Consider the following 11,141-nt stretch of genomic DNA (forward strand, 5'->3'; position numbering starts at 1 on the left):
AACAGACCTTTACAACAGAATGTGCATCTGCCAAGACAAAAATACCCAGCGAGCTTCTGGTGCTGGCACAGTGACAGTATAAGCAAGCTGTCTTTGCAATGATTTTGCAAATGATCCATTACAAGATTTGAGCATGAATTCTGCAAAGGCCGTAAGGCCCCAAGGGCAACACATTCTATATACGGCCACCTAAGCTTTCACCAGATAGACAGGGCTACAGGCTAAAAAGAAATCCTTCCAAGACTTTTGGTACAAATGCTTTGCAACAGACTTGTGAGTTGTTTTTTTCCTCTCTCTCTCCCTCTTCTCTCTCTCGTTTTGTTCAGTTGCCTGGCATTTGCTAACCCACAAGCTGCTGTTTCCCTTTCCAAAGAAGCTCTGATGGGTGGAGGGCCAGGAAAAATTAGCCCAACTGATGAATGCAATCTCGACAGAAAATATGTTTTTTATCAGAGACCACATGTTGCCAACAGCAATTAAAGTAAAACTGGGAGATTTCATCGGATATAAGCCTACAAAAGAAAGAAAGAAAAAAAAAAGACTCATCAGGTATCCGTCGGCTCAAGTGGATTCCTCTCAAGTGCTCTCAGAGACTGCTGGCAGCCAGGGAAGGGGCAGTTACAGCCACACAGTCTTAAGAGAGGGGCCAAAGCTGTTACCTCAGGGTCGCAGGGCAGGCTGGCTGACGTCCCCTTGGCCAAGCATCCAAGTATAAAGACCATAACTTGAAACTTCAACTGATGAAGAGTTTTCCCTCCATAATAATATTTGTGTTTGTGTTACGTATTTCCACTCAAGAAGACATTGAGACTGGACACCTTAGCCATTACAGGAGCTCAGTAGGTGACAATAAATGGCATTTTAGAAATGAAGAATGAAAAGTAGTTTACTGAACACAAGCCCTAAGAGTTGCGATTCATTTTACCCACTACCCATGCTATGCAAAGAATTCATAGGAATTATCTTCCAACAAGCACAAGAACCCTAGTGCACGCTCAAGTTAAATATTCCCAAAGGTTTAGTACCTAATACATGAACTCTGAAAGGCATGACAGAAGGCATATGTAATTCTTGTGCTAAAAAATAAAAAAAATAAAAAAAAAAAGCAACCCCACAGACTAGAATGAACTGAAAACAGAAAAACAGCAAGTATACTTGTTATTTTATGCTAGAAAGATAAACTGTGAGCGATGGTTACACTGGCTAGCACCCTGGCTGTGACAGGCCCCCAGCTCAGCCCGCACACCTCTGCACCAGCATGGACTGCCCCAGGTGTCTGCTCCTTTCACCACTTGCCCGCACTCGCCCCAGCCAGCGCACAGCTTCCAGAGGTGCCGAATTCCTCTGAGTATGTTGCTCTACACAACGCCTATAGTTTAAAGAAAACTGCTATCCAAGGACTAGGAAATAACACAGGTCCTTGTCCCCCGCCCCAAAATCATACAATCACAGAATGGTTAAGGTTGGAAGGGACCTCTAGAGATCATCTAGTCCAAATGCCCTGTACACGCATGGTCACCTGGAGTCCGGGGCACAGGGCTGTGTCCAAGCAGGTTTTAAAGATCTGCACAGAAGGAGACTCCACAATCTCTCTTGGTTCAAAATGTTTCACTCCCAGAAATGAAAGGAAACAAACCACCTTCATTTTCTCTTTTCTTTTTGTACTCAAGTCCCTCATATCGTTGTGGCAACACAACAATAAACCAACAGCACCTCAGAAGCAAGTAAAGCAGCCTCTCCCAAAGCCCCTGCCCGCTGCTATAGCGCACAACCACAGCCAGTCTGCGGCGCAAAGCAGCTCCAGGACTACAGGTGCCGCGCGCCAGCAAAGCCACAGCGCGTGAAGAGCACATTCTCTCCAAGGGTCAGCAACCCCCTCTCTGCCACCTTGAGAGCTGCCGCGGCAGCAAGGCCATGCCCTGTGAAGCAACTGCTGCCACAGTTTTTTGTCCTCTACAAATAACACTCAGTGATGAGTAAGCTGAAGCTGGCAGGATTCCACTGCCTGCAGTAGGCATGTGTTGAATTACACCTTCAACGCAGCCAGCCTTGCCGGACTGGAAGGCAGGCAAGTCCTTGGGCAGGCCTGGCCAGCCTGACTCAGCTGCATGTGAGACGGACGAGCTCAAACCAAGGCAAGGTTGGCAGCTCCGTTCAAGTGCACAGGGCAGCCCAGCTCTGCCTGGAAGCTGCTGACAGAGAAGGTCCTTTGGCAGGTCCGGAAAATGCTGAAGGAGTGACTAGAAACGGGAGGACACACAGCTCAGTGGGGTTGAGAATGTTAAAGAGGCAGATAATCAAATGGTTGTTTTCTTCTTTCTAAGCATTCATTTAGGCTAAACTTAATAGACACAAATCACACTCAAAGTAAAATCACAGATCTGAAACTGGTAAAACTGTGAAATATTATTCGAAGAATCATGGGCATTTCATGGGCAGCTAAGAAAAAGCAAATCCATTGCCCTCAGTGGCATTTACCTGTTTGTGTGACCTGAACTTTATTATCTCCATCACACACATGCAAACAGGGTTCACCTAGTGCACCCTGGGTGGCCCCAAAAGAATAACACAACCTCCAAAAGAATAAATGAATAAAATAACCAAACAATTTTAAGAGATCAAATAAGAAATGAGATGAGTTATATGCTGCAGGGTTTCAGAGCCTCTTGGTCTTTGTACAGTACAGATAAAAACAGTTACCTGCTTAATTAGTGACCTAATGCAAAGAAAAGCAGCCAGCTGTAGAATAGACTTTATTATAGATTACATCCACATGCATAGCTGGCTTCATCAATTTTTAAGCTGTGTATCAACGCCATACTACTCATATGAGAAAGAAGTTAGTAAGCGGATGCCTCATTTCCTCTTATGTAGGAATAAGCTGGCATGAATTACGTACAGACCACCAAGGATCTTCTCAGAAAGGCCTCCCGAAACAGCACTGTGATTTACTCTGGCGCACAGAAAGCTCTTCAAAAATGGCACTGTGGAAGCTATTTTGCACAGGTTGTTTTACATTTGCACAGCTTGCCCTGGGCTGGGGGAAATTGCTCAGGACCACTACCACTAATGAACATCACTGCTTGTGATGCATCTGATTTCAGGACCATCAGGGCAACCCAGCAAAAAATTGCGATTAAAGAGCCGTTTGAGGTGAGCAGCACAGCCCTAGAGACTGCCGTGAGGTGCTCCGAGAGGCGTCCGCCTGCAGTGCTCTTGTGAGCACCGGCCTCCGCTGCGGACAAGTGGAGAGCCACCAGCGCTGCAAACCCCTAAGCTGTCAAGAGCACTGTTGGCTTTTACGTATGACAACAACAAAAATGTCCATGTTTCCTATTTGAGTCTTGCCTCTGCATGACTATTTCTGTCAAAAGCAATGACTTCTGCCCCTGTCAGCAGTACGCGCTTTCAACAGCATGTGGCTAAAACCTGTGCTGTAAACAAGTAGTGAGCTCAGGGCCTCGCTTGCTCCTCCGTAACAGTCACTTCAAGTGACATCTGCATTTGGCCCATAAGCAGAGGAGTTCACCTGACACAGGGTGGCCCAATTAATGCTAAAGACCTTGTCTCTCCGATGCTGGGATTACCCTGGATTCCAATACAGCTCCCATTTAACAGTATTACGGAGGAATCCATCACTTGTCCAGGAGGAGCGGCGCGCTGAGCTTGGCTGTCGGGAGCAGTTGCTTCTCTGCGAGCAGCCCATCAGCCTGTGTCCGGGAGACTGGAGCTGACACGGAGCCCGGCTCTGGTGGCCGTCAATTATGCGGAGCCAACACGGCAAGGCCCTTGCACGGGGCAAGCGGCCACAGCGGGGCTGGCAGGGCAGCGGGAGCCAGCGCAGGGCCCTGCCCCATGAGCAGCCCCGCGCACCCCTGCAAAGCTCGCGGGGCTGCAAAGCAAGGCAGGAAGAGCGGGGCAAGAATACATCCCAGGGGCAGCTTTCAGGGTAACGGAGCCAGGCTGATATGGGACATGGTCACTGTACCACCTATGCTGCATTCGTTCCTAGCAACTAAGTCCCACATAGGCTCAATTATTTCCTAAACTCATTTCCAGATCACAAATAGGGCAAATCTTGTGATGAAAGGTGCTGTTTTGCATTGGACCAGTGCAGAGGCAAGAAAAAAAGGAGGTAAGTTTCCAGTCTTGCATGCCCTTCTGTACCTGCAAGCTTGCCTATTGCTCCAGCTAAACCTGTTTTTCCAAGCATCCAATTCCCATGTTGGAATATCAATGTCCATTGATACCTGAAAAAACAGTTGTATTTTTTCCATTAAGTTTGTGGGTGCTCTTATCCTAATGGTTTTGAGCTGAGTTCAGTTTTAAGCATATGAGGTAAAACTAAACATCTTTAACATGAACTGGAGGTTGCTGTGTTACCATGACAGTCGGATTGTGTTGTAGCTGGTGATGGGTTGTGCTTGCCTGGATGGTAATTGCTGTCAAAATCCAAGGAGTTAGTGAACAGGACCCATGGGAAAGGGCAGGATGACAGCCCACGCAAGACATCCTGCTAATAGGTCTGAAAGCAATTACTGGATGGTTTATGATCACCATATTTAACCCTCTGTCTCTCAAATACCCAAATGCCTTGGCTGTCTTTGTGTCCCATGGTGAATGAGGCTCAGAACAGCCCTACGTGATCACCACTGACTTTGCCAAGTCACAGAGCCCATCTGGGCAACTTTTCCATTGCAAGTTGTCCCTCCCAAGTCAACGTTATGTGCTCAGTCTGCAGACATCCTGAAACAAATTCTGGAAAAATTGGAATATCACCTGTTCAATTATCTCTGAAACAAATGATGACTATTTAAATGCAACTTTAGCTGCTAACCAAACACAACAGGCACAGCCACCTAATGATCTTATTCCATAACACCCAACTATAGAAAACCAGGAAAAGATGTAGATTCAGCTTCTTACAAGAATGAAGGCACTCACTGTATAATAAGTTGATATATTTCAAATGATAAATATAATTTGATTATTCCCTCATTGTACACTGGGAACATGACGCAGCAGAGAAGAGATCTTCCATTGGTGTGAGTTAAGATCACAGATATTAAGGGTATTGCTTGGGAAAACAAGTTTATCAACTGCAAACGGGCTTTTGTCTGTGCCCATGCAAGGGCTGCAAGGACAAACACCTCTTTGAACTTTCTGGCACCTCAGATCCCCCTCTTTGCATGGACATTCCTGGGAATAGATGCCTATGCCTTAACCGCACTGCTGGGCCTGACCACTGGCCCTGGGATGCAATGAGGCCTCTGTCAGGCTCAGAACCATTCCCTGCACAGCACAGCTTCAATTACCATCTCGTTCCGATTAGCAGAGCCTTGATGGCAATTTCATTACTCAAAAAGTAACATTTATTAGTCTGTTTTAACGTGTTGTGATTGTAACTCTAATGCTAATAAGAAGTTTAACCTCATTTTCAGTAGAATTAAAAACCTTGTTATAGGAATCATAAATCAGGGTTTCCAGTGCCATGAAAGCAGAGTTGCAGCTCTACACTATATTTACCTCTTATACCCAGATCAAATCTTTCAGAATTCCGCTAGGAATTTAGATTTTGTTTAGATTATCATTGCAATAGAGGAAAACAGTCAATGCAGGGAAGTAGCTTCTGCTTCCTTGGTCTTAAAGCCATCCTAAGAGTTCTCGCCTTAAGCTCTAACAAGTTTTCTATACTGGTAGGCCTTAGTTTTGAAGACATATAGGCCAAGAGTCTGTCCCTGCCACCATGCGATGGATAACGTCTCTACCACTGCATGAACCCCATAGGCACAAAATCAGGCCAAGAAAAAGTGGGCCTGTGCTTGAACCCTACTGCGTTGCTAGATCCATTTTACCAAGTGGCTGACTGCTGATCCCTCAGTATTCAAGGGGATCTCTGCACTGGATTTTTTAGGTGATTCTACATTTCAAAAAGAGATGGTAACGAGAGAGCTTTTCACACAGTACACATTTAAATTAAATCACAACATCCACTCAAAGCCCATGAATAGATAGGCTTTGAAGCCTATGAATGGATAGGAAGACTCCATTTTTCCTACAAGGATGCATGACATTTTGACTGTTGTTTCTGGTCAGTTAAGGCTACAGATCTGGGAGATATAAAGGGCAGAGAACAGGTAAGGGGGATCTGTTTTCAGCAAAGCCAATAAAATGCAAATTTCCAAACCAAATGCTAAGCATGTGGAAACCTGAGTATCCCAATGCAACTGGTGAGCTTTACTTTGTACATTGGGTCCACAGCTTTCCTCTGAATACCAAAATGAACGACCTGAAATTATGTTACTGAAAGCTCGGCCTATTTTAACTTTTACCATGTAAGATGTTTTAATGCCCTGGCCTATTGCAACACATAAGGAACATGAATGCTATAGACAAACTTAGTTAGACACCCACAGGTGCAACCTTCCAGGGCTGTTGTGGTGGTTACAATCTTGCTGTAAGAGATGGTATGTGCCTGAAAGAACATTCTGGGAGGAAAATGGAGAAAGGTGAGAAAAGGAGAGATTTTGTGTGTCAAAATATTTCCTGTTTAACCATGCAAGTAATATAAAATCCCACTGAAATCTGGAGAGAGGTTTCCAGATGGCAGGGTTCCTAAGTACTTGATACAGTGACTGCAAATAGTATCACTGTGGAATGTGAGCGCTTCTCCCCAAGCCTGCACGCAGGTGAGAGGGGCCTTCCTGCTCGAGTCCAGCCGCTGCCCGCGCGTGTGTGGAGCAGGCAAGAAGCAAGCAACGTGCTCAAGGAGCCCTGAGGCCTGGTAGTCCCAATTGGGAAAGGTCATCTACTCCCACATACCTGCAGGACCATGCTGCACCCTTCCCAGTCTTGCCATACTGGGGTTTTTGGAGTCCCAGTAGAGGACTTATGTGAAGGGAACAGAACAGCGCTATGAGCATAGGAGGTAACTAACCCGTAACTCCATAAGTGGGATTCCAAAATGGGACATGTTTCTGAGTAATATTTACAAGCACTGCCTAACCTAAGAGCCAAGAGAGCATTAAGGGACCTCTCCAAAGACAAAGCAGCTGCTGTGTTTGCATCACATCTAAGTGCCTCTTCAGGTGAGACTGCACCTACGCTCTTGGGAAATACTTTTTTTTTTGAGTCTAACCACATTTATATGATATAGAAACAGACATGACTCATTTATATAGCAGTGTGTATGGGGAGAGGTGTTAATGTATCTGGCAAGTGTAAAGAATATAGATCCTCTTCAAAATGATTTTTCCCTCTTGCACAACACCCGCAAGAAATACTAGCAAAAATGATGTAAAGGTGAAGGCCTAAGAAGACAGAGCTTTATGTGGAGAGCTTTGGGAAGTGGGACCAAGTTCGACTCCCACAGTTTCCAGCTTCTAATCATTTCTACAAGGCAGCTCCCCATCCTCTTTGCTCTATAAATCAGAGGCGAGTGTCCCTTGCCATTCTAGAAGGCCATGATCATACTTCCTTTGGAAACCAGAAGGCAGAAAGTGGGCTCATTCTCCTGCTGCAGCCACTCATAGGCTGCAGAGCTCTGGTGGGGTAGAAATGCAAGTTCTTTTTGGAAGATTATTGCAGGCCCCAGACTTACTGCCACTTCTCTCTCACACCAGGACAATCAGTGATAGAGAAGTCAAACTGGAGACCCACATTCTGGTCTTGGCCACAGAAGCTGCTATGTGTGATAGCAGTTAGGTCCAAAGGACCATAACTAAGCATTCAGTCCATCAGACCGTGACATTCAACTCCTGGCAGTGCCACTGGTCTACAAGTCCATTATTTCTTTCTCTCTCTGCTCTGCTGTGCTCTTTACATTTTTAAGCCCTGAGAGTGGTGCAGAAGTGCAGCAAAGGGAAGGGAAGGACCTGCAATGTTGCCAAGTACAGATACTGGTGCACTCTCTCAAAAAATGTGGGACGGGTCCAGGCCTGAGGCAAAATTTAAGTCCAGCCCCCACGGCAGCTGTTTATGTGTTCCATAGATGTTGGAGAATTTATATATCTTCCTACAAAAATCTCTGCTCCATCACCAAAAGGAGCCATTACTGGGAACTGGACTCAAAAATACATGCACTAGAAACTCAATGGCATCTGCTTCTGCTCTGGGACAAGAGAGATTTAAGAGAGTAGGGAGCTCCCATCCCTCCTGTCCAATTCAGACGTTCCATCTCCTCCCTGCTACCCCTCCCTCCTCTGGAGGCCCCCTGAGCCCCCACAGTGTCTCCGCAGCGGGTGGGCAGAGATGCTGCAGCACAGTGATGCAAGAACAAGGCTGGCTTACTGAAACCCTTTCTGCTGCTTGCTTTTTCCCTTCGGCCCCTCTTAAGGACTTCTGAAGTGAGGCAGGGGAACCATTTCCAAATAGGCCATCTTTGCTCCAGGCATGGGGCTTTCTTTCCAGGGTTACTGCTATTTTTACAATTTCTAGAAAACTACCATGCTCCTTACTACACACTCAGTGACAACGTGGACAAAGAGGAATCATCTTTTCCCTGTCGTGGGCTTTTGCTAATATTTCTCCTTGTTCTTCACATTTATTGGAAAGCAGGGTTAAACAAAATGAAGATGTGGTGACCTAAGAAGATGTACACACTCACCAAACACAAAACACAGGGCATCAATATTCTTCTCCACTTCTCATTTCTTTCAGGATCTGGTAAATACCACTCCCCTATGTTTACATTTGGGAGCTCTGAATCTTGTGGTGCAAAAGTTATGCTGAATGCATCACTCTGATGGGACTGCCAGGCATTCATATGAGTACAAAGGCAAAAAGAAAGGGAGAAATAGATTCAGAGACTGACTCGCATCCAGAATCAGGCACAGAATCAGGTGTTTCTGAGGGCACCTCCATACCCTCACATCTAATAGCAGCACCCCTTTTCGGCACGACATTAAGAAACCATGTGTGCTTGCCTGTCTGGTGCCTCTGGACAAGGGATCCCAATAATCAACAGGCCTGCCACAGCAACTGTCACTGAGGTTGCCAAATCTACAAATCAATTCCCATTTTACCAGATCTTGCTGACTATCTTGGGAAAATTCAGTGTGTTCATAAGTATTTAAGTATTTGTCCTTGCTCGGTATCTGGTTCTGAAGCAGGACCTCACAGCTGAAGTATCACTGAGCAGCAGCAGTGACAGGCAAACACATCTCTCATCCTCCATAGCTGGGTGAATTCTGTGCAGAGATCGACGGCCTGTTTGTGCTCTGAAACAGCTGGCAAATCCCCACTTGTCAAAAATATTCATCCTTCAAAGCACAGAGAAAATAAAATGGGGATAAATATGACTAGTCTGACTCACTAGCTAAAATAAAAGCTACTTTCCTTGTGCATACTAGTGACCTTAATGTGACCTGATGCATTATTGATGAAAAATGTGCTGTTTGTGAAGAGACGGGATGGGGGTGTCAGGGGTAGAAGGTGAGGGATGACAATGAATGAAGACTGAGGATTTCATTTGAATTGCTGGTTATTTGGCACATCAATAGTTTCATCTACTTTCCTGCAGTCAAGTGTTTCGCAGCAGACAACACTGAGACTAAGCTGGCAGCTTGCTGAAAAGGAACGGCAAGAGTTTCCATGAAAAATTGAAGAGGCCTCATTTCCTAAAGCAGAAATGTTACCAGCCACACTCTTACCTTGCCTGTGCTGAAAAACAAGAGGATTTTCTTTGGAAGATTCATTTCCACTGACTTACAGCAAAAGATCCGCGTGGTGCTGCTGAAGCTCAAAGTTTCCTATCTTCCAAGTCTTAATCTCCATTTGCTAGGTTCCTCTTAACCAGCTAGCTCTCTTGAAGCTGAAATCCCTCAAGTAGACCAGTCAGAATCAGAAACTGAGATCTGCTGGAAAAATCTCCCACTGCAAAGTGCATTCTTACTCAGCAGTGTTCTCCCTGGGACTTATTCAACCTCTCCATGTTGCTTACAGTAACCTTGGTAATATTATCAAGGGCAAAAACCACAAGTGAAGGCTGTGATATTCTTGCAGGCTTTCCTATACTTATTAGACATAAAATCAGTTATTTCCTGAGTCCCTGGGAACTCTCTCATCCCGCAAAGCACCTATGAGTGTTTAGTGACCTCCTGCACCAACAGTTCCATCTGTTGAGCACCAAAATACATTTTCCTCATTTTAGCTGATGAGGAGCAGTGGTAGCATCCTCTGTCCTACTGCCCAACACATCAACAGCAAGAAGCTGTAGATTTTCAAGGTATCAGATGTTTCTTCATGAGAAGTATTGGCACGAGGTGCATACTGCAACATATCACATGCCTTCTGCAATAAAATAAATCAATTTCTGGGCAACGTTACTATATGCAAGCACCACAGAGAGTTTTCAGCTAGACTTGCATAGACTGGCAATACATCCAAGTTTTTCTTCACTGGCTGGCAAAAGGATGCTTGGGATTTCATCTTCTTACCATTTTACCAAAGGTTTCCCCTGACCCATACCCATACCAAACCTGTCTTGTTAAGTTCAGCATAAAGCACCAAGCATAGTTCTACCTATACAGAAACAGCATTTTCAGCTATTCTGCAATGCTGGTTACGTCTAGATAGATCAGCTAGCAAAGGCACCTTCATGTTAAAGGGGGAGAACAAGGCTGGGTTGACCTTTCATTCTCTTACAGGTATTGTAGTCTAAGACTGCCTGCACCTGTGTATGTTGTAGATTAGCATCCCTTAAACTCACCTATTGACTTTTTTTTGGAGGGAACAGAAGGAAAAGCAAATAATATCTGTGTAGCGCTCAGCTTCCCTGGAGGTGCTGAGACCTGAAAACATTCACACAGCAATTCCACGGGCCCGGCTATACTGCATTATCTAATCAGCAGAGGGCTCCCTCGCCTATGCCAGCCATATACATTGTTCCGTATATTTTTCCATCTCACACAGTTGCACTCACAGAAGATCCAGATGTAGGAAGCTGTCATTTCTCATTGCTCTCAAACCAACTCTAATAGCAGATAATACAAAAACAGACAGGCTTGGAGAATATAAGCCCACTCAACAGAAAAATCGGCGTCCAAATGGAGTACGTTTAGGAATATTTCACACATAGAAAAATCCAGCTGCCCTGAAGATTTCTCCTCCTTGCACAATAATTCAGCAAATTTTGGAGTTTA

Source organism: Nothoprocta perdicaria, unplaced genomic scaffold, assembly GCF_003342845.1.
Source record: "Nothoprocta perdicaria isolate Ctin4 unplaced genomic scaffold, notPer1 scaffold_308, whole genome shotgun sequence".
Classification (NCBI taxonomy): domain Eukaryota; kingdom Metazoa; phylum Chordata; class Aves; order Tinamiformes; family Tinamidae; genus Nothoprocta; species Nothoprocta perdicaria.